Here is a 25,728-nt window from a genome sequence, read left to right on the forward strand (position 1 = left end):
ATATTGAAGATCTGTTTCCCAATGTGAAAAATTTCAGAATTACATAAGCGTTTTCTCCTAAGCAGGAAATACAACTACTCGCTTCAACCAAACCAGTTATTATAAACAAGACTCATAGGAAAAATCAAGTCAAGGGACCTGTCCATGGCTCTCATTGAAAATAATAATAACCCTTTTTTAAAACAGAAGGAGGATGAATCTCAGCTTTAAGTACGACGGACATCCGCCGAAGGCCGTAACTAGAGTTCTCCAACTGCGAGCCGCGTAGCAACTCCAATTTTCACCAGAAACCAAAAAGCCTTCAATTTTAGATCACTAACTTATTCTCTAAGGATATGAACCTCAATGTCACTGTAACTAGTGAAAATCCCCCTTTCAGATATGAAGACATTATCATTCTTAGTTACGAACAAAATACAGTTACAACAAATACAAATGCACTTATAGAAGGGACTGACGCCAAGTATTTATAAATACACTTCAAAATAACACTTCAAAATTTCGCAAGGACATAAAGCGACTGCTTCCTGATCGGTTGACCCTAAGCATGTACCCAATAATTGCTCAGTTCTAGGCCTATAAACTCTAAAGGACCACGAATTTCGCTTTGAAATTTCTGCTGCGTAATCTGGAATTGGCTAACGATCTAAGCAATAATAGAAATCGATTCCGAAAACCTCCTAATATGGTTTCCTCCCTTAAACGAAATTCTAAATAGGACTTACAAGCTAGCTACATTAAGGCCAGGTCCAATTGGTTCACTTCTGAATCCTGCTTGATGGAATCAATGCTTCTGCTCGAAAAGAAATTCACTTACTACTGAAACTCAAAAAATCCCTCGGCGTCTTTTGGACTGAGGGGTGTTAAATAAAGTGGTACGAAAAATTTCGTGACCATTTCACCGAGGTTGGTGCCAACCCTTGAAGCGGTGCTGCAATTCTACCTATACATTCAAAGTTTAGAATTTACACTGAACTGACAATTTTGACCTATCATAATTTTGTTAAAAATAGTGCGATTTCCACCAAACTTGGTAGGATCATCCTCTATGTTATAGCCCACAATGCTGATTCTAAAATGAACTTAAGGGGGATTTGCAGCTGCTAATGTTAGATACTGTCACCATGCACCTTGGAACCGCTTTCCTAAAGTGCAGCAGTACTATCATCCTACCGGCTGATAAGCACACGAGGTACATTGAACGAAAGCGCAGTCACTACCCTCGGCTCAGGGCCAACTGAAGTTGGTACGCCTTTTTTAAAATAGAGTCTCCGGCATGAAGCAACTACTAAAAATTATAGTAATATAATTTAACCATATTTGTACAGATATCGGTATGGAAGGTATTTCGGAGCCTAGGCCTAGTGGTAGCTTCTTGATTATTTTAAAATTTTTTGGTTGGGTGGGCTTTTGCTCCCTCCCCCCCACACTTCCCACCTTTAGAACAAATGTCAAAACTAAAACCGGCTTCGGAAGAAACTAACCAAGACCTTTCATTTCATCCCCACATGGCTATATATGATGAAAAAAAAATGTACACCCCCCTTTTGCATGTATGGGGACGGCCCCCCCTTAAATTCGACGTAGAATGATGTAACGCACTGTATACTTGAGCGTTCACAGTTCCCACCTTTCCACCAAATTTGGTGTCAATCCTTATAACCATTTCCGAGGAAAATGCCAGACAAACAAACAGATAGACATACAGACAGACAGTAAACCGGTTTCAATAAAGTTTTGTCTAAAAAGAAATCTGGAAGTGATTTAGCCTGCAATGACCCGTGAGTATTCGCACGATGATCCTAAGCCTCCTTTTGGTCAGGTTTCAACAATCCTGCAAACCCTTGGGTTCATATATCCTTATAAGCACCCTGGGCTGTTTCACAATTTAAGTTCGCGCGTAATAGTTCCCCCAATCCCGACTTCACAAAAGGGTTTCGGTCCCTATAGCGGCGTCCCTGCTCCTTTCCGAGTCAACTCATTTAACGCATGATTGTCTTCCAACCCGAAATGGCCTGGAATCCCCAACATGTAGATCTTGCTGTGCGAACGAAGCGCCTTACGTACTGCAGTAATTACGGAACGTATTAGCATCGCTTTGGTTTGAATAAATCTCTTAATTGTGCTAAATACATCGCTACACTCTAAGTTCCGGAGTACATGATCCTCCATTGTTTGAGGGTAATAGAAGAAAGTTTGTCATGCATGTTGACATATTTTCTTCTTCTTCAGCGTTTGGCTCTTTCAGAAGCGTAGTCGGGGCTCGTCTTAATCGTTTGGTTCAATTTGCTCTATCAAAGAATTGATCTGAATGCAGTCATGAGGCTTTCAAATGGCCATCCAGAGTATCAAGCCACCGTTGTTTCGATTAGCCTTTGGTCGTTTCAGATCAATCTTAGCAGGTGAACTCTCTTTTGCGCGAATTACGTGACCATAACATTGAGGACACTTCTGGCATGACATATGATCCTACCAATTTAATCGAGTGGTTAGGGGCAGAACTGAAGAAATTTATGTCTCATCGTAAGCGGGGCTTATTTAAGCGCCAAATAGTCCTTTAGAATGAAAGTGAAAGGCAGAAATTGTAGATATTTCTTGCGTACATGAAACATAATAGTCTTGCAATTTATTATTTATTTATTTATTATATTCCTGCCATCGCTTCTGTACTCTTGAAATACATTTCCTCCCTCGACGATTGCCTCATTCCAGCTACCGCGCATGCCGATTTGTTCATATACCAATTTCGCTTGAAATTTGGACGTTAAGACTTATTGAAGGACCGACACACCAAGCACTTTGTCTGGCTTCCCGATCTAACTGACAAAGGGAGTCAGAAGCATCTGTTGACGGGCATTTTGTTGGAGCTGTGCTTACACACTATCGCGGGATAAATACCACTTTTTCAAACAAGAGGTTTAGCAGATATATCTCTTCCTTCGTGATTGATACTAAGCAACTCGGGTTATTCTTTCAATCATCTTTCAAATCGCATCCCCTAGTCCCGGAATTTCCTCTGGAGCTCAAAATATAATAGATAAGAGAAAAGTGAATAGGGGGGTCCGTATAATTTTCTCCTCGGACCTAGTTTTTCAGAATGATTTCAACCTTAGGCTCGGATTTTCTCTATCACAACAGCAAACTGCTGTTATCGGTAATTTTCCAATTTGACTAATGTGAACTAATAATCGGTCATTATCTAACTGGGAATGCAAAGTTTGTTCAATTGCAGTGGTGCTTTATCAGCGCTACTAATTGTTTATTTGACTGATATATACATATCGCGTCTATTTGAAATCGATGTAAAGTATCTCAGTCACCGAAGGGAGATCTCACTTGTGATTCATAAGAATTCTAAATTCGAAACGAAATCAAAAGGCGGAGTCCTATATCACGGTACCTCCTCTGGAAACATATGTAGATATGCTACTTTATACTGTTAAAACTAGAATCATGTATGTCCATAGAAACATGTCCATTGTTCGAGTTATAACCTGCCTATTAGTGGGCAGGGTATTCCTAACGCTTGAGTTCACAAAAGAGCATGTCCAAGCTTTTCTTTAGATAGATCTCGTTCACCATCTATCCTCCTTGTTAACCAGCGTCGAAAATAGGACTCGCTTTAAAAAATATTTATTAAGATGTGACAGTTTATGCGGAACACAAACAAAAGAAAAAAAATAAAAGCACCTTTTACTGGATTATATTGTTAACTGCGAATAATAAGATATCCCATTAGGTAAGCTTCGATTCAATCAACCAAAAAACCTATGTAGGCCTCGTATAGTTGTACTTAATACCTATCTATCCCCCCTTTGCAAGTATGGGGAGCCCCCATTAAACTTATATTACTCACTATTTGCGGGCGGTTTCACAGTTCCCATATGCCCACCAAATTTCGTTCGGATCGGTTTAGCTGCTTTGGAGAAAAGTGCGTATGACAGACAGACCGACATAAAACCTTAAAAGGGGCTGGGGAGAAATAGAATTTTCATGAAAAGGAGAAGGGGGCGTCAGTCAATTTCTAATAGCTGGTAATGTACTATTAGTGCGTTCATTTGAGCAGATATCGGAGAGGGACATATTTTGAGGCCTAGATTTCGTATAAGTGCAAAATCCTGATTTTTTGCTGGGTAGTTGTCAAAAATGAATCCCTTATTCGCGCATTTTTCAATTTATGTCACAACTAATAACAGTTTCGAAAATCACTCATCGGGCCTTCCATTTGATACATGGCATATACGGTGAAAAAAATTACATCCCCCCTTTGCATGTATAGAGAGCCCCCTTTAAATTTATGTTACTCACTATATGCGTGGGATTTCACAGTACCCATATGCTCACCAAATTTCGTTTGAATCGATGTCCCCGTTTTGGAGAAAAATGCATGTGACAGACAGATAGACAGTGAATTGAAATTTAGAAGATTTTGGTTTACACGGAATCTGAAAAAATGAATGCCTTTAGCCAAAAGAAAAAGGTCCGTGCACTAGGAAAGTGCCTCGGAAGATCCAATTCAATCCATTCCTTTCATGTCAACCCTGCGAGAATAACATGAAGCGATTAAGACTCTCAACCTCTGCCATATTATACATTGAGGATTATGTTAAAATGTCACCATTATTGTGACTCCTCCTATAGTCCAAAGATTTTTTATTTGGCATCTTTTTCAATTTGCATTGTCTTCAATTTAATAAATTGACTGTTGTTTCCATTATTTGGTTAGTCTCTCCTTGATTTGGAAAACATACGTAACGCATTAGAAAAACACTTTCATGTTCCAGGCTATCCTTTGTGGATATTAGAGGACTACCTAAGGAACTCCGACTTATTCTCGATCCGAGAAGGACAAACTAGAATATAAGTGCCATCGGGGCGACCCAAGGATCTATTCTTCACCCGGATCTTGAATGCCTTTTATGATGGTTTTTAGGGAGTTAACATGGCTAACCTAGTCGAATAAGCAGATTATATTGCGGTGTTATTTAAACAGCCAAGCATACACTGGCAATGGTCATGCAGCAAGTGAGGCTTGGAAAACTGATCATCCTGATGAAAGAAAGGATTCCTACAGTCCTTCCTATACAAGTTGACGATACCAGGTTCGAGCCCAAGCTTGCCTGAATGGCATGCTCGGCTATCATCTTCTTCTGGCAGAGTTAGAGGACTGCGGACAAGGCTGCAGATGACTAGTGGCCAATGTTGCGAGCGTCATATCCAGTAGGCGTCGCTTGCTAATGAGTGTTATTTAGTCCATGCTTCTCAACGGCTTCGAGGTGTGGATTGGGGTCCTTATTATTGTGTATTTAAAATGCCCACTACAGATTCAACAAAGCAAGGCTTCGTGAGTCCGGCTACCACAATGTTCTGGCGCCAGCGATATTGGTGATAGCAAAAGCAATTTATATTAGCGTAAACGCTATTGAGCGAGGAGCCATATATCTTAGTAGGGCGCTTGCACTCTCAGCGCGTGGGAGCGAAACGAAAGGTAGATAGATCGCATAGCTCATCAAGGGTGCGCTATTGTAGTTTAATCGGGAGACTGATTATTATTCAACCGCCGCAATGAGCATTTTCGGTTTTATCTTGAATAGAAGACACGACAGGGCATCTGAAGCTCCCTAAATCGCCGGCTGTATCCTCCTAAATTGAATAGATCAAGCGACGATTATCGAAAATGTTCGCACTGGGCGCTCGTTTACAAAAATCATTCGGTCCTCCAGGTACCTGAGGTCGACCATGTATGATGTCCTTGTAAAGTACAACTCGAAGAATGGAAATTTGGGTGCTTAGCCCAAAAAAGGAGCCGCTGGTCCAAAAAATGGGAGAACGTTTTTCCCCAATCGATCCGGTCTATCATCAAGGGGATACGGACCCAGGATTTACTCAATCCCTAAACAAAAAAGAGAAAAGTATGATGTTTATATTTCTATTGCATTATTCTACATTAAAAGTAAAAGATCGGTTATCCATAATCGCTGAATCGCCACACCACGAGCACTTTTACTAAAAATTAGTAATTAAAATATAAATATAATTTTATTGACGACAGTGAAGGCAGAGCAAGAGTTACCTGATCTGAAAATAATACAAATAACTAGCCCTTAACTCGTAAACCTGAGTCGTTTTTGTTCGGCCGAAAATAAAATGTAGCTGTAATTTTTGGAATCGTGTCGAGAGGTCGCCACTGTCGTTTTGTAACAAAAATTATAGACACTAAGCATTGGATTTTTCAATTTTTCAAATGTAATTCTTCGATTGGTACAACCAAATATGGATATGACGGGGATAATATTTTGCTTGCATTTGTTTGCATGGTTTTGATGTTGTCCTCGAAGCACAAGAGCGGTAAGCTGCTTTCTACAATGAAACAAAATGTGGGACAGACCTCTTTGATCAACTGCGCTCGAACTACACGTGTGTTCAACGAAGCAAACGATGGCCAATTCGTTATTTTTTTGGAAATGATTGATCAGCAGAGCACTCTCTTGATTTTTCCCAAATATTTCAGTTAGGTAGTTTCTAAGAATGGGTCCGTTAAAGAAATTATCACTTTCGACACCCCGCACTCCCCACCTTTCTAACAAATGTCAAAACTAACACCGGGTTTGAAAAGTACTAATCGAGACCTTTTACGAGGGGGGTCCCAAAAAAACGGGAATTTCGTCATAACTTCTTTATTTCTCAATATTTTTACACCAAATTTTGATCACCTTCACAGTATTCGCCTTTCACTACAACGCCCTTCTCCAAACGATTCTTCCATTGTTCAAAATATTTTTTAAATTCACTCATCTGGATGTCCTTTAAGCCTTCCAGCGATTTTTGTTTCACCTCCTCCTTCGGATAAAATTCTCTGAATTCCCGACATTCCCGACATCTCACAGAGTTGATCAATAGTTCGGGGACGGTCTTCACGAACGAGGGCATTGATTTTGTCGACGTTTTCATCAGTTCTTGACGTTGAGGGGCGTCCTGAACGAAGTTGGTCTTCAATAGACATTTCTCCATTTTTAAAACGTGAAAACCAATCGTAAACTCTGCTTTTATTTAAGGCAGCATCCCGATAAGCAGTCTTAAGCATTACAATAGTTTCCGCGGCTGATTCCCTCAACAGGAAACAAAATTTCACCGCCGCGCGTTGTTCTCGACAATCTGTCATTACGTTTTCGCCGAAATATAAAAAGTTGTTTTACTAATCACAGCGATACAACTTCGCACACTGACGCAGGTGGCGTAATACTAACGGACATGTGGTCAAACAATAGGTGCGTAATTTCCGGAACTTATGGGTCCCCCCTCGTATTTGATATCCCACATGACTATATTTGATGAAAAAAACCTACACTCCACGTTTGCATGTATGGGGACCCCCTTAAATTCGATGTAGAATCATGTAACTCACTGTATATGTGAGTGTTTACAGTTCCCACTCTTCCACTAAATTTGGTGTGAATCGCTTTAACCGTCTCCGAGAAAAATACGTGTAACGGACAGACAGACGGAGAGACCTTTGAGGAGTTGCCAGATTTCCCATCAGGCGTGACCCCAGTTGGCGGGACCTATTGATGGGTAAATATGTGTTCATGCACTTTTTTTTCTGACTGCATGGGCTAGTGCTTGCTCATCACTGGTGCGTGGACCAAAATGGCTAAAGGGAAAAATACACAGAACATATGGTGGTTTTAGACGAGACGAGAGCAGGAGGAAACTTACGGTGCAAGGAATCGGAACCCTAGTACCGACGGCCTTTGAGAGTGAGGAAGCGGGCTCCCGGTCGTCGATATCCCTCGACAACTGGGCCGCCTTGTTCAAGCGAAATAAGACCTTACCAAGAATACCGGTAACAAGACCAAACAAAGATTGACTGAAAGCAAATCGATGGACGACAAAAACCGTGATAACACCCACCGCATATGTTCAAAATGCGCGACAGCAAGAAGCAATCCAGGACCAAGAAAGGGAACCATTCTAAAGAAGCTGGTTCAGTCTACAGGAGGACAGCCCTAAGGATATGCTCTGCCTTCAAGACTGTCTCAGATGATGCAGCATCCGTCATCTCTGGAATGATGGCCATTGAGATCTTGGCAGATGAAATAGCGAACATATATAATACGAATCCAATCTTTCTTATCGCAGACAAAGAACGCTGAGAAGAAGAGATCCATAAATATAATAGATGACAAGAGCGGTGGGAATGCTCGAGAAATGGTCGGTGGCTCACACGCTCATTCCTGCCATCAAGGAGTGATTGAAGAGACGACACGATTAGATTAATTATATCATTATGCAAGTATTGGCCATATTTTCCGTGTCCCGTGAGAAACTGGGTGATTTCTCACAGGACACGGAAAATATCGCCAATACCTGCATAGGTTTAAATTGGAGACATCACCCGACTGTATGAACCTATATTCTTCCACTGTCCGAGGAAGAAAGGAAAATCTGGTGCCGAAAAAAAGTAGCACCTCAAGAGAATGGGGATGTGGCAACTCCATGATCGCATCTATCCAGAACAAACCGCGAAAGGCAAAGGGAGGAGGAGCGCGGTCACGTACACCGCGTACAGAAAAACGTTGACTGAATTTGTTGTTAGAGTGATCTGACTTTTTCCCGTGATGTAATATCTTATGGTGTTTCCGCGAGGCAGGGAGGTAGTCAGGGATGGTTTTAGTGGGTAAAAATCCCACAAACTGGTGTATCTAGACCAGTGTCGTTTGAAGATTTCCACCTCCTTGGGAAAAAAGACTGACCGACAGACAGACAGTAAAGGTTTTGTTTTACACAAAAGAAAAACAAGTCGGGAAACCGGAAGCTGGACGCTTCAGGTACGAAAGGTTTTGTGTATTTCTTAATACGTAGCACGTAATATATCCATATATTATGTGAGAGTATCCACTTTCGGGTGATATTGACATTCATAGTCTTCAATTTTCAAAGAAGCAACAAATTTGAGGTATTATAACTTTGTTAGTAATAGTGCGATTTCCACCAAACTCTATATTATAGCCTATATCACTGCAAAATTTCATGGTACTAGAATGAAATTAAGGGGGGTTTGTAACCAATTACAAAAAATTGTAGTAATATACTATTATTAACTTTATTTAAACAGATATCGGCATGGAAGGTATTTCGGAGCCCAGGCACTATATAGTGGCAGCCTCCTGATTTTTTTCAGATTTTTCGGTTTGGTAGTTTCTGAGAATGGCCCCCTTAAAGAAGTGATCACTTTCAACCCCCCGCGCTCCCACCCTTCCAACGAATGTCAAAACTAAGATCGGCTTTGAAAAGTACTAATCGAGACCTAATTTGATACCCCACATGACTATATTTGATGAAAAAAAATTGTACACCCCCCTTTTGCATGTATGGGGACCCCTCCTTAAATTCGACGTAAAAGGATGTAATTCACTGTATGCGTGAGCGTTCACAGTTCCCACCTTTCTACCAAATTTAGTGTCAATCGCTATAACCGTCTCCGAGAAAAATGCGTGTGACGGACAGACAGACAGACAGACGGTAACTGAGGGGGAACTTACGCAAATTTGCCGGAGAATTGGTGATAACAAAGCACCCGGTCTGGATGCTGTTCTCAATAGAGCGCTTAAACTCACTGTTAAGACCAGATCCGACTGGTTTATCAGCGTGTTTGAAACATGCATGATAGAAGGAGTTTTCCCCGACCGGTGGAAAAGGCAAAAACTAGTTTTGCTCCCGAAGCCGAATAAACACCCAGACACCCATCATCATACCGACCGATTTGCCTTATCGACACGGCAGGAAAGATGCTCGAAAGGGTCATCTACAACAGACTGCTCCCTATCATCGAATATAAGGATGGACTATCGGAGCGACAATTTGGATTTCGTCAAGCCCACTCAACGGTCGACGCCGTAGACGTTGTTTTGAAGCAGGCTCGAGACGCGATGTCGTCTAAAAAATGCTGTGCCGTAGTGACATTGGACATCAAAAATGCGTTCAATTCCGCAAGCTGGGAGTGGATAAAAAGTTCACTGGCTAAAACGGGTGTCCCTAGTTACTTGACTAAGCTCCTCAACAGTTACCTTTCGGAGAGGACACAGTGGTACGACACGGATGAGGGAGCCAAGCAGTACACCGTCACCGCAGGAGTACCACAGGGCTCAGTGTTGGGTCCTCTCCTGTGGAACGTCACGTACAATGGGGTTCTTGTCCTTCCCGTGCCAAAGGAGGCCACGATAATCGGTTTCGCAGATGATCTAGCTGTGGTTGTCGTCGCGAAAGAACCTGAAGACGTTGAAATGTACGCTAATGAAACCATTAGCGCCATAAAAGCGTGGCTGGAGATGGTTCAGCTTGACCTTGCGGAACAAAAGACGGAGGCGGTCTTGATTACCAATCGTAGGAAGAGGAATACGATTAATATTCGCGTTGGTGGTCACGTCATCACTTCGAAGCCGGTTATCAAATACCTAGGGGTAATGATTGACGCTAAAATCAATTTCAAGGGACATCTGGACTATGCTTGTGAGAAAGCGGCAAATACCAGCGTATCATTAGCGCGGATGATGCCTAACATTGGAGGTCCAAGGTACAGTCGCAGATTACTTGTGGCCGGAGTGGTTCGCTCCACACTATTATACGCGGCACCAGTTTGGGAGGAAGCATTAGCGTGTGAGAGTAATCGTAGGAGAGTGAATATGACTTACCGCTTAGTGGCGCTAAAGGTGTGCAGCGCCTTCAGAAGAATATCAGGCGAGGCAGCGTGTGTTATTGCGGGAATGATCCCGATAGACATTCTGGCAAGTGAGACACGCTGCCTGTATAAGACAAGGAAAATGAATCCTCTTGAAAAGAATGCAGAATGCCGAAAGGCCGCAAGGCGAGAGTCGCTGGAGAAGTGGCAGAAACGGTGGGATGACTCGCAGAGGGGTCGCTGAACCCACACTTTGATTCCCCGTATTGAGGAGTGGATCCAGCGACGACACGGTGAGATTAACTACCATCTGACGCAATTCCTGTCAGGACATGGCGGTTACAGGAAGTACCTGCACCAATTCAGGCTGGATGATTCTCCCTTGTGTCCTGAATGTGGTTGTACACTTGAGGACCCGGAGCATGTTATGTTCCACTGTCCACGATTTCTCTCAGAAAGGAGGAGTCTGGAAGACTCCCTGAAAATCACTCTAAGCCCGCAGAACATCGTCGGGGAAATGTTGAAATCGGAGGGAAACTGGTGTGCGGTGAACACCGCAATCAAACGAATACAAGAGGAACTGGGAAGAGCGGAGCGCACAAGGAGGACGCGAAGAACGGAAGGCGTGGTCGCGTAAAGCGCAGTCCACCCCGCGAAGTAATGTTTGCGTTTGTGTTTACACAAAACCTTAAAAAGAATTCCAACTGAATTATTTAATTTAATTGTTGAAAAACATGTAAAATAAAAAACAAATGTTTACGATTCTTTAAATTAAAAATCTTGAGCGCTTTCGTGAATTCTTTTCACACTTTTTGCAACATTTCTAGAACTTTTATAAACATCAGTGCAAAAGGACCCTCCTCTACGTGTTAAAGGTACCAAAAAATTTCCAAATTCTATATTTGGTTTGGTCTTGCAAATAAGATAGTCACATGCAAGCAAATTGCTTTCCTTGCTATATGAATGAAAAAAGAAAGAAATATTTCGACGGAACTACATCCTATCAAATAGAAGAAAAGAAGCCACAAATGACTAAGAGAAGAAATAAAATTTGTTATACAAGAAGGACCAAGATTTTTTGCCAAATCTGCAAACGGTGCCGACTAAAAGATTTAGTGTTTCACAGCTGGAAAATCATGGATAAGCTAACACAAAACTTATAGTTTCGACCGTAATGTCGGAAAGCATTTGAACATTTGAAATTGATTCTTCGACTTCCTTCCCTGATCAACCCTTACTTAAGCAAAGTCAGCATAATTTATTCATACCCTTCAAAGCCCGAAGTGAAAAACACACGTTATTTTAACCAAAGGTGAAAATTATCCATATTAGTTAATTTTAGAAATAATTGAACTTTTGAACCAATTCAACCCTTTGGTGGGAAAGGTGTTGGAAACTACAAAGGAATGGGTTCACCTAAATGCGGCTAATACACGATAACCGATATTTTAGGAAAGCATAGAAGAAAGGTGAGGATGACCTCTCATCGGGGTTAGAGGGCCACATATATCAGTGCACTAAGCACTATCTGAAAATGTTTGTTAACTTCCTAAAAAAGTAGTTCTGCCAAGGACATTATAATCAGGGTCGCTTCTCCATTAATACTCGCTAATATACATACCACAAAACGTTGCAAACATATCAAAACTTTCATCCCCAAATCAAGACAACATGACATCAACAAATATCTACGCCACTGTCATAAAATAATCACGAAATTCATAAAGCTGAAAAGTAGTACTAAAAGATATCAAACGTACGCATTGAAAAACAATCATGTGCAGGTGAAACGTGGAAAACATAACGGCGAAACATTTTGCAGACAACGTAAAATCTCCACGGAACCCAACGCCTTCCACAATTCCAACCCGATTCCGAGCACCATCCCCAAACAGCTCGAGCTGTACTCGTAGCTACCCCGGCAGCAAGAATGTCCTTTTGCCCACAACAGGGCGGCTGGAAGTACAGTTGCCAAAGCGCGTCCTTTATCAAAGCGTTGATGTGTAAATAGCCGGGAGGCAATCGACAAAACAAAAGGTAACTTTCATTCAACACGGCGCCATATGCCGAGAGCAAAGCATTGGAAAGCTGGGAAAAACGAGGAGTTTTCCGCGACAACGGACATATCCAAACAGGTAGTTAGGAGTTTCCCCGGATATTTTGGATTTTCGAAAATTCAGGTGCTTTGAGGAGCTTTTGGTTTTCGTTCAGTTGGGAAATGCGTTTCGTTAAGCTTTTCATGGGATATTTGGAGTTTGTGTCTGTGGAAATTTTTCTTTCGATAAGCTGCATTCCAAGCTTGCATGGTGGGCGTCTTGGAATGATGAATTTTTCGGTAAATTTGAGCTTTTCCTAGCCAGTGGCGGCTCATGACGGGTCAAATTTGTTTTTCGTTCAAAGTAGCGGTTTAGGTCAACATTCTGGAGAAATGTTCGGAGAAAGTCAAGTCAAGTCTTATAAAAAGCCCAAAATTAGCAATAGCATAGACACATTCTTGTGTCTTAACTTATGTGACAAAATATTTTTCAAATCAAAAAGATCGTTTTAAGCATTTCAAGAACGTTTCCAGCTTTTCAGTTAGTCCTTTTCAAAAAACCAGTCTCCCGATTTGAATGTTATATTAAACAAAATTTGACTGTGTGATCTACTGAGTTCATTTCGATCTAATGCTCCACTTTCGATTCTCGTTGCGTCATGGATGCTCGTGCTTATACTTGTGATCATGCTTCTGATGAAGGTTTATCACTCGCACAACACAAGGAGGCACATCTCCGAAATACTGGCATTGGATCCAAGAAGGACAACAACCAACAAAACCCGCTGCTCAAAATACAGGGACTAGCAAAAGCACGTCTGAGATAAACATATCAGACGTCAGGAAGGAGACAGGTCTCAGTGGTGCAGGTGCCAAATGGTACCTGCGTTACCTGAAGGAAGGCCTGAAACCAGACGAGGCCTTTAAGGAGATTCAGGATAGACGTAAGCCATCTTTATCGGAGCCAAGAAAGCGAGGAGCACTTTAGATGAACTGGCATGAAGGGAATGTTCCCAAAAAATCAATACTGCCAAAAATGTTTCCCGAGCAAATACTCATGAGGAGCAGAAAATCATCGCAGACCTTGTCGTCAGACAGATGGATGGAGGGGGATGAACTGCGAAACTTGTGTTCACCGGGATACGTTTTCGACCAGGTCATATACTGGTGAACTGCGAGATGGAATACATTGCAGAGTGGCTTAGGACCATAGTTCCTAAATTGCCAGGCTGGGAAGGGGCAGAACTGTCAACATGTGCTGGCAATGATACTGCATTGATCAAAAAGTTCCCGGAATGATCGCCGTGTGGCGCTCTTAGCACTCGGCTGAAAGACATAAAAAAAGACATGAATTTCATGGCTTATTCGGACCCAACATTCATTAAACGCATTATTATTGGAGACGAGACGTTGGTTTATGAAAACGACACGCAGTCCACACATCAGGCGAGTGAATGGCACTCGTCGGATGAGCCGAAACCGAAGAAACCCCGACGTTTCCAATCAAAGAAGAAGGCGATGCTCACGATTTTCATCGATTACCACGATGTGGTACATAGTTAATTCTTGCTACAATGCCAGACTATCAACAAGGAATACTATTTGGGTGTTTTGAGACGTTTGCGTGAATCAGTCCGTCAAAAACGCAAGCATTTGTGGGCGAACAACTCGTGGATCTTGCACCACGATAATGCATCGCGCACAATGCCATCATTATCTGCGACTTTTTGGCTAAAAACCACATGATTACAATCCAACAACCACCAAATTTACTTGATTTCGCCCTATGCGATTTCCTCCTCTTCAATCGAATCAAACAACCACTGAGAGGAATGCTTTTCAGTAGCCGAGAGGAGATAATGGAAAAATTGAAGATGGCCCTAATAGAGATACCTAATATGTTGTTTTAAAAATATTTCAAGGACTGGATCAAGCGTTAGCATAGGTGCTTTGCAGTCGATGGGGACTACTTTGAAAGGGACAATATGGATTTTCAATAATAAACAAGTATTGTTTATTTTTTTAATGAATTCCGGAAACTTCTTGATCAAGGTAGTACACCATGAGCACACATAGTGACAGTTTTTCTCCCGAAAGCCGCAACAATGGAGACGAAAGATCTTATGGACCTCCTAATCAGAATGAACTATCTCCATACGCGATTATGGAGAGTCTTCAGAAGCAAGATGGAAGGCAAGGCTAGACTCCTCACGATCGGGGTAAATGACCAATCCCTGGAGGCAATCGAACGTCGAAGTTGCTATATCAGCAATCGATTTGACAACATATCTGCGCAGGGAAAGACACCTCGGAGAAGACACCAGGTAAAAAGCATACCGAGGTCCCCGAAGAACTCTTCAAAGCCATAGAGGCGAAAAGGACTGGATCAGCCAGGGAAGTAGGCCTGTTGCCCAGTGAAGAGCAGAAGCAGGACTAGACCTAGGACTTCTAGGGCTTAGGGTGAACAGCGACGCGCATGTCGGAGGAGGAGGACGATACTCCGACAGTGGAGAAGGCTTCCAAACAGTAACAGAGCCAATGACCAGCACTAAAATAGCCCATATAAACCTTCACCATGCGAAAACTGCATCTCTGCGGTAATTGCAAGGACAAGTTACAAGGAGAACATTGGAATAGTGCTGGCTCAGGCGCGCTGGGTATACCGGAGCAGATTCGAGGTCTGCAAGGGGGAAGCACGCAAGTAATTTGGAGCTCCTCTTGTGAAAAACCATGAGCTTGCATAATTCTTAAACGTAATTTAAAATATATAGTTTTTTCAGAGTTCCTGAACGGGACCCTTGTGGCTATCCAAGAAAGACAGTCGTAGCATCTGGATACTTCCGTGTCCCACCGGAATAAGTCGCCAAACTGCTGAAGTATGCAACACACCTGAGCAACAACATGGCCCACCTTCAAGAGGGCGGTGACATTAGGAGCGAACTGGGACTAGAAACAGTAATGATAATGGAATAAAGAAACACGGTCTCATTGGAAGCGAAACGAGGGAAAATAACAATTGGGCAATAGAAACTTTGTGGATGCATTATACTCTCGAAAGAGGTAAACAGGAGATATAACCTATTAAGCCAAAATAATTGATCAACCCCGTAAATTATTAAATTTTAAAGTTAGAGAGCGGAAAGGGGAGCAGCTCTGAGCAGCGATGGGTAAACGACAGGCATGTCCCCCGCTCTTTAAACGTGAGTTGAAAAAGGTAAAAATGTAATCGTTAGTAAGTAAACGATAATAACTATCAAATTCAAAAACTAGGTAGTAGTCGAGAAATCTTAGTTTTCATCCTGACGGAGACATCGTAATAATAATTTCCAGAAGTCGCACGCCGCCAAACTGTTTCTTTCTGATAAAATTCTCTGTCCTCATTCTTGCTTCCTGCTAAAATCCTCAAATTCTCAGGGGCCACCATCGTCTCAATCAAAACTACGTCCAGCTTCTTATCCGACGTTCCCGAAGCAGCTCCTTGAACCGTAGGCACGCACTCTTAACTATCAGACAGACAGTAGATGAACTACCCAAACTAAACAAGCAGGACTGACAAATCCTAGCCTTTTATCTTAGGGGCTGACTTAGACGCTATACATACCTACCGACAAGGATTGTTTTGATTTTTATCAGAGCTCACCGTGAGTAGCGCAGTGGTTCTGGTTCACAGTGCATTCATACCAGTCTATGCAAGGCCCATCTGACATTTTAGTCGCAATGGAATACCGACTCAAAGTTATAAAGTGTTGAACGTGTTGAAACCAAAAGAAGCTTTATCCGTGATATGGGAGCAACCGCTACCACCATGAAACTCCCACCACTACGACGAAAGCACATCTCCAAGAATTTTCCTGGAGCGTATGATCTCCGAAGGACATCCAGATTGTCATATCACCAGATAACTATTGACGGGGCTTCGTGCCTAGTTTAACTACTTCAGGTAAGTTCTTTGTAGTCTTGGATCTGACCACCCAGCGAACCATATCCAAACCTTTCCACCAATACGTGCAATACAACAGATAAGACATCAAGGGGAAACGCTAACACAAAACACATAGAATGGCCGGCAAGACAGCTCTTTTTCTTTGTTTTCCGGGAGCCTCTAAGGCGGCTTAATTTCCACAATATCTCGCATCCCCGACAGCGTGAAAATTTCTGCATTTCCGCAATCCGGGGCGCCTCCCCTTTCTAACAAGGCATCATTCGCGAAAATCGGACGATTTTGCATTTTTGGCCATTTTGTCGACCCCGGGGGCCCTGTTCTTTGATTTCCGGAAACCTCGAAAGCGCGGATTTTCCGCGATATTTCGCGTGCCCGGCATCGTAGCGTGAAAATTTTTGCATGTCTCCAATCCGGGGCGCCTCCCCTTTCTAACAAGGCATCGTTCACGGGAATCGGACGATTTTGCATTTTTGGCCATTTTGTCGACCCGCGGGTCGTGGAAAATTTTAATTTTCTTTGATTTCCGGGAGCCTCCAAGGCGGCTTATTTTCCGCGATATCTCGCGTCCCCGACATCGTAGCGTGAAAATTCCCGTCCCCGGCATCGCAGCGTCAAAATGTTTGCATTTCTCCAATCCGGGGCGCCTCCCCTTTCTAACAAGGCATCGTTCGCGGGAATCGGACAATTTCGCATTTTTGACCATATTGTCGACCCCAGGGTCGTGGAAATTTTCACTTTTCTTTGATTTCCGGTAGCCTCGAAGGCGGTGGATTTTCCGCGATATCTCGTGCCCTCGGCATCGTAGCGTGAAAATTCTTGTATTTCTGCAAGCCGTTCGCGGGAATCGGACGATTTCGCATTTTTGGCCATTTTGTCGACCCGGGGGTCGTGCGAATTTTCAATTTTCGTCGATTTCCGGTAGACTCGAAAGCGGCGGATTTTCCGCGATATCTCGCGTCCCCGGCATCGTAGCGCGAAAATTCTTGCATTTCTGATATCCGGGGCGCCTCCTCTTTCTAAAAAGGTATCGTTCGAGGGAATCCGTCGATTTTGCATTTTTTGATCGTGGAAATTTTCAATTTTCTTCGATTTCCGGTAGACCCGAAAGGGGCGGATCCGTAGATTTTGCAATTTTGGTCATTTTGTCGTAAAAATTTTCAATTTTCATTGATTTCCAGTAGCCTTGGAAGCGGCGGATTTTCCGCGATGTCTCGCGTCAAGGCATCGTAGCGTAAAAATTCTTGCATTTCTGATATCGGGCCCCCCCCCTTTCTAACAAGGCATCGAAGGCTGTGGATTTTCTGCGATATCTCGCGTCCCCGGCATCGCAGCGTTTCACTACTAGCAAGACGCTGACTAACATTTAAGATACATGAAAACATGTAAGTAGCCCCCTGCCTGGTAAAAAGATTCCCCGAGAAGAGAAACGTATTCGAACTACTATCCCTAATCAGGAAGAAGTGCATCTCTAGCCGACAGATATCGATAGAGCTCCCTTTAGCAGATAGATATGTAGGTACTCGTATTTTACCCGACCTACTACCGCTACTTTCATTCCACGTAATCAGCCACTTAGATGTAACATTCTCACTCGACAACCTTTTAGCCGTAAGCGGTGCTAGTCCATCTACTTTTCTATTACTTAAACGATTACTTTTCACCAAAAATAGGTCTTTCTTGGGTCTTGTAGGCCGCGGTAGGACTACCGATAAATTAAAAGCAAGACTACCAAACAATTCCTGCATGAAATCGATGGAAACCGTATAACCTACAGAAGGACGTGATAGCGAAGCAACTCGCTGCCAGGGATAAAGAAAACTCCTGCGCCCTACCACGCAAGAAAAGGCTTCACATATATTTATCTTGCAGTTCTCCCACTCAGAACCCATGCATACCTCATTACACATCTCTGAACACAAAACAGCTTAACTAAACGTGTCCTGAGCTCGATCAGGTACAAGTACATAGATTCCGCGCTGATAATCCCGACGTACTTGATTTGCTACCAGAATCATTTAATTTGCAATCAGACTCAGGACTCCTTGCATCCTCAACAAAAATTCACTTTGACCACTTTCGATCACGCTGCTTCCAGGGCAGAAGTGAGGCAGCGTCTATGAGTTGCCTCTGCCCTGGACGAAACCGTCAGTCAACCTTTTTTTAAAACTTGGGTGTTGGTCACAAACCTAAAATTTACCACAATATCATCCATCTGCCGCTCTCTATAGTTCTGAGTGTTGGTCGACTATAAAAGGCAATGAAGGGCGTCTTGCGGTATTGGGGACTAAAATGTGGCGTGACACGTTTTGATCACGTCTAAAATGAGGACATCTGCGATCGATATGAGATTGCACCGATCGTGGAAAAATTGCGAATGAGGCGTTTTCGATGGTGTGGTCACGTAATCCGCTTTAACGAGAATTCGCATACCAATATTGATCCGAACATCGAAGTCAATGGTAAGCGACCAAAAGGCCGAGCGAAACAACGGTGGCTTGATACGCTGGATGGGGTTTTAAAAGCCTCGCGATTGCATCTAGATCAGGCATTTGATAAAATAAAATGGCGAAACCGATCACGACGAGCCGACCCCGCTTGTGAACGGGACAAAGGCTGAAGATGTGAGGAGCGACGAGTGCATGACAGCTCCGTGTCACATAGCTAAAAATTCCACTCTGAGTTTAATATTATATTATTAGCAAATGCCAAAAATTTAACCTACTTCAGATATAAAAAGGGCTGGAGAGAAGTAAATTCTTCATTAATGGAATTTTAATATTTCACTGGAATGTTAATTATTCTCGTTAATTATGCCATCAGCATTTTATTTGGATGGCTTAGGATGCTGTTAATTTGCACGAAATTGATAAATTTGATCTGCTATAACTTTGACACTAAAAGTTGAAATTTGGAAAGCGTATGCATGCCGGTGCAAAATTCAGTAGTCAGTCAATTTCTAAAAGTTGGTAATATACTATTAGTAAGTTTATTTGAGCAGATATTGGAATGGGACATTTTTTGATTTCATCTAAGCGCACTATCCTGCTTTTTTTCGGATTTTTGGGTTGGGTAGTTTCCGAAAATGAGTCCTGTCTCATTTTAAGTGCGTATATTTTGACTCCGTACTCGCGCACTTTGCAATTCACGCCTAAACTAATATCAGTTTCGAAAAGCACTAATCGAGACCTTTCATTTGATACCCTACACGACTATATCCGGTGAAATTGTTTTTCCCCCTCCCCTTACATACAAAGAGGGGATCCTTTGCAAGTATGGGGAGCCCCGCTTTAACCTCCACCTAAATTTATGTCACTCGCTGTATGCATGGGATAGTTCCCATCAGTCCACCAAATTTCATTCGGATCGGTTTAGCCGTTTTGGAGAAAAGTGCGGATGACACACAGACAGACAGACAGTGAATCGGTTTTAATAAGGTTTTGTTTTACACCAAACCTTAAAAACGATCATAACATTTCGATACATTCTAGATTAAGTGTATAAATAAAATGATATTTCTATGTAACTAATTCCTACGGCAGTCTAAGGATATTCCATTGGAAAAATGATCAGTCTCCTGGTATTTAGTCAAAAGGATTTCTCAGCAAAGGGCCTTAAGTACTCATCTTTGATGTAACTCCCATAGGAAAACGAACGAGGATAATGGCATATAGAGGATTGACATTTCAAATCCCGCATTATAATAACATTGAGCAATATGTCAAAGATGGCTACGTGTATGCATTCGAAGTACTTACCTTAGTAAAGGGTGAACTTTCTCTTAAAGCCCAAAGGTCAACTGTTCTCATAGCAATGGAGTGATCTGAAATAAAATAAGAAAAATGATTATTATCCAAATGTCAACAGACATTTAAAAGTATTATAGTTAATTAAGAAGCCATTTAATCATAACATGTTACATAGAAAATGTCCCTATTTTGCTACCTACACATTCAGGCATCCCATCTGCGATATGGATTTCCATCAAATAAAGCAAATGCCTTTCACTCGATGACTGTGGGTAACAGATAAATATGCTGAATTCTCTTGACAACTGTATCAATCATTCCATTCAAAATCCGATGTTACTGTCCTTTGCAACAAGCCCAACGGTCAATATGATTTGCAGAACAATCGGCTTTGTTGATAACTAATTTGTTTCACAACCAGAAATATGCACGAACCACACTGAAATTTGAGCCTAAGCCGTTCACTTCTGTGTTAAACGAAGGGCAAGCATAAAGCAAACTGAATGCATGCCTATTCGGAATGAAATTCAACGAGAGTCATTTCGGTTGGCAGATGTTGAACTCCCGGTCATGTAACTCCAAATCATGGCTTAGTAAGTTCTTAATTTCAACTCTCATTCTGACGGGAGTTTTCCCGAAATGAATGAACGACAGGGAAGCATAGTGCACAAAAGAAAAAAAACATCCTACCAATCAACCTAACGAACCAAGCTTTCAATAAAATCCTTTACGTGGTCAAAAGATTTTGATAGCCTTGTCAACTATATTGAACACATTCGCATATAATATCCTTCCTTCAACTAACCAATAACCATTCTCTGGGTAGGAAGACTATCTTCTCGTCCTTTTATTGCCTACAAACTAGCATGAGAAATAGTAGCTGATACAATGCCATTTCATAGTCATAGTCTACGCTAAAGATCTAGCGAATAAAGGATAGACCACTATATGGTTCACTGAGCACTTAAGGGAAGCGGAAATAGGGAGACAAAATAATAAAAAGGCAATAAAATCCAACTTGCAGTCCGTCCCCCTATTTAAATTCACTTAAATAGGTAGTAGGTTTTGGAAGCCTGACTAGGTTCATGCCCTCTCATGAACAAATCTATCGAAGGTATCCTCCCCAACTCCATGGTCTTCAGCGAGAAGCTTGCAGTTAGTTAGTACCCACGGCACAGTCAGCCAGAAAACAAAATACGGCAACCCTCATGATGAGAGAAGCTGGAAATGCGACTACGGAAGACCCCTCCGTGGAACTACTGCCTAAATCGACCAAAAGGAGAAAACGAAAGGCTCAGCAAAAAGAAACTTCAGCCAGTAAGAAGGGGGACTGAATGCTAAATCCTACTTGTCAGAACTATTTCCTCCACCCTTACCAGGAAGAGTCGAAGAAAAGGAATTTGGTGATGTAGACGCAACTGGTCTAATACCGGTATGCCAAAATGGAGCCATGCAGATCGTGTACCGTGAACTAGGGAAGACTTCCCACCGGCCACAGAGGAAGTCACTGCGAAAGCATATGAAGCTCCTTGGAAATGAAGCCACGAAGTAACGCATCTCCCGTTGTGACAATATGCAGAGAAATTTGATGCAAGGAATCTTCGGAATCTTGGGCCGAAGGTGGCACAAGCTGGTAACCCCGGTGATAGCCTCATTGAAATTAGCAGGTTCTTCGATCAGCAGCAATGCGTGGAAGAAACAGATTGACCAACACATCTGTTGAGGGTAACACTTCACTGTACTCCGTAATAGAACCCGCTTCCATGCTTTCCGCGGGAACCAAGGCCAACACACTGGAGAGGAATCTCGACGATCCGTTGCCGTGGTAGTTTCTTCTGAACATGAAAAATGTCAAAATGACAATTTACCATCCTGCGGGAATGCCTATAGAAAAACTGCCCCAGTAAATAATACAAGCTTCTGATTTTGGATTTTGACTCATACGAGATAGAACAAATTGTAACATCTTCAATGCCGTGAAGTGGCTACAGGGCAGATCCTACCTCTAAGTAACCAGCGGAAAAAAGAAAAGCTAACAGAGCAGAATACTGCGAACCAGGAAAGACGCTAAAATAAAAATAAGTTTTACTTGAGGAGACGCGATCCTTTTTAGAAGAGGAATACTGTACCAATACGGCAATTTTGAGATAATGGTGGAAGGTTTGTGGATTTCATCACTTTCCACCGCCTCGTCATTGGTAAAACACTGCCTGCCATAAGTTCAACTGGGTTGCAGCTGATCGACACTGAACCAGCAATCAGATCGACTTCGCGATCAGCAGTAAATTTTGGAGTTGTCTGGGGATGGGATGGGATGGGATCTCATCTGATGATTGCTTACGTTCGCTTTTATGTTGTATCTCTCGCAAGGTTGAAGTTGCGACCACTCCTCCTCCTGACAGAGGAAGAATGCTTGGCAAGAGATACTGAGGTCTTCTATACCTATGGCTCAAAAACAGAACAGGATTTTGGAGCACTTTTTTCTTGGGATAAAATGGAATGTTTGTGGTTCTAAGAGCAGCAATCTGAATAATTGAGGAGCGATTGATGGACAAGTACATCACAATCAGCGGTGATAGATAAGCTGCCTTGAAGAAGTTGAACAGTCCTTTGATCACTTCAAAATCAACAGTAATGTAAGAAATCTTGGTAAGCTACCACTAAGACTGTCCCTATCCAATCATCATTTATGGAACGAACCTTCCATGTACCTTCCTCAATTCTAAAAGCTTTCATCAAATCAATGCTTTCATTAGACAAAAGGACAGTCGGTTTTCATGAGCCGGTTCTCACGTAGACAATAATCCTCTTGAAAAAAGTGGCCTTCAACGGGTTATCCCTTTAAACAAATTTCAACATCTCATTCATTTATAAATAGGAGGATTTAAAAAAAAAATTGCCGGTACACTAAGCTGATAAGGCTTTAAAAGGGTGTCACCCAACTGAGCTCGTAATGATCATGACCTTTGGATAAATCATCTCCATCGCATAACTTCACTTCGCGTATTTATTGGATCAACTTCGTGCATCTAAAACTGCCACGCCTCTAAAATCGCCTCCTCCATTAAATTCAGCATCCAGGATCTAGCCATACCAGAACCCACCCTAGAAACAACCACCTCGCATTCCGGGCTGTGAGCTTAATTTAGACTGTGTGTAACCAAAAATTAATTTTGTCTGGAGACGTCCATAAGTGAGTTGCGCATAAAGTTTCAGAGCCAAACAGCACTTCAAATGAAAATGTTTATTTCTGTGCTCGCTCGTAATAGCAAGGTTCCATTTCTGCACTGAATAGTAATGATGATGAATCTATATCGAATCTAAAATATGAGGCATAATACCGGAAAATTTGGTGCGAACACTACTACTATTATTGAAGTTATAGAATTGCTAATTGCTCGGAATAAGAACCTCCATACGCGATTATGGATAGTCAAGATAGAGAGCCAGGGCAGACACCTCACGATTAGGATGATTGGCCCATCCCTTGAGAAAATCAAAATAGCTATATCAACTATAGATTTGGAAACATACCTATGTAGGAGGATAGAGAAGCCGTGGAAAGACACTTCGGAGGAAACATCGGGTGGAAAGTCTACTGAGGTCCCCATTGAAGCTGAAAGGACTAGATCAAACAGGGAGGTAGACCTGCTACTGAAAACGAGAAGCTGGACGATCTACGCCTAGAACTTATAGAGTTTAGGGTAGTTAGATTTAAAACGACGTGCTGGAAAACGCCATGTCCAAGGAATTGGGTGATACTCAGACAGTGGAAAAGAGCTCCAAACACTAACGGAGCCAATGGAAAGCTTCAAGATAGCCCGGATAAATCCCCACCATGCAAAAGCTCTATCTGCCGGAATTGCAAGGGCAAGTTCGAAGGATAACATTGGAATAGGGGTGGCTCAGGTGCCCTGGGTCCACCGGGGGCAGATTCTCGGTCTGCAAGCAGGAAGCATGCAGATAGTTTGGAACTCCTCTTGCGAAAAACGAAGAGCTTGAATCATTCTTAAACGTAAAATATATATCTCTTTCAGAGTTCCTGACTGGAAACCTTGTGGGCAACCAAGTGTCACTGGAAGCCATAGGCAGAATTGGCGAGACAGTCGTGGCATCAGAGTACTACTCAGAAGACAACATCCGGATCGCAAGGGAGTTAGCTGCTAGATTGGCGTTCTACTTAGTTCTACGAGAGGAAGGCGCTATCACTTCTTCTCGGTTGCGATAGCAATGCCCACCATGAAGCCTAGCGAAATGGCGACATAACCAAATAGATGAGTACCTTCTAGAATTCATCCTCAGTAATAAATGATAAATACATAATGTAGGGAACATGCCAATATTCGTGACTAGCGCCAGACAAGAGGTACTAGACATAACTCCACCGGACACTCTGATAAGTGGCTTGGTCAAGAATTGAAGGGTCTCGGATTAACCTTTCATGTCAAATCACAGAATAATCGAATTCGACATTGTGAGCAACTCGGAAATGGAAATAGAATAATAAAAAATCCCAGAAGAACACTGACTTTACAGGCGACACCTGAATGGCTCATCTACAGGTCAATGGTGACATCAGGAAAAAACTAGAAATAGTGATAGGAGGCCATACCACCAGAGTCGTCATAGATGCACATGAGGCCAGCTGTCCAGATAGTCAACTCATCAAGGGACGTACCCTGGTAGAATAGGAACTGAACCCGAATAAGAAAGGAGGTGCGAAAACTCTTCAATTGGACAGGGGATCAAGGATGGCAAAGATACAAAAGAGCACTGACGACGTATACTAATGCGATCACGGAAGCAAAACAAAACAACAGCTTCAGGAAATTCTGTCAAGGGATAAAACAAACCACAGAAGCATCCAGGCTCCATAAAGCTATAGCCAAAGACAAGGTAATATCTTCTGTCTGAAGAAGTAAGATGGGACATTAACCCAGAATGAGGAGGACAGGATACATCTGCTTCTCACAACCTATTTCCCGGGGTCCTACTTTATGGCGGAAGGCAATAGCATTCTGCCTGACACCCCAACAACAGACAGAAGCGGGAAAATCTTTCCCAGTACTTCTCCGTAGAGGCCAAGAAATCACATCTCTTCTAAGAGTGATAAGAGGCAGCATAGCCGTGGGTTATATACAAAAGGCATGGAAATGGGCAAGAGTGGTCTTTATTTCAAGAGCGGGTAAAAAGTATCCTTTTCATCTGAAATCCTTAAGACCAATCTGCCTGGCATCGTTCGTAATTAAAACGGCGGAGAAAATCATAGACAACTATATTAGAATCAAGGTTTAATGCACAATCCCCTACTGCATGTCAGCACGCT

General features: G+C 42.4%; 1 protein-coding gene across 1 annotated transcript in view; it reads right to left on the reverse strand.

Moving 5' to 3' along the window:
- Window positions 1-25,728, reverse strand: part of LOC119647917 (neuronal calcium sensor 2) — a 628,794-nt gene that overhangs the window by 418,783 nt on the left and 184,283 nt on the right. The window contains exon 3 of the mRNA XM_038049241.1: window positions 20,412-20,476. The gene's annotated coding sequence lies outside the window, so the exon portion shown is untranslated. The remainder of the gene's footprint in view (window positions 1-20,411; window positions 20,477-25,728) is intronic.

The sequence above is a fragment of the Hermetia illucens genome, chromosome 2, assembly GCF_905115235.1.
Source record: "Hermetia illucens chromosome 2, iHerIll2.2.curated.20191125, whole genome shotgun sequence".
Taxonomy (NCBI): Eukaryota; Metazoa; Arthropoda; class Insecta; order Diptera; family Stratiomyidae; genus Hermetia; species Hermetia illucens.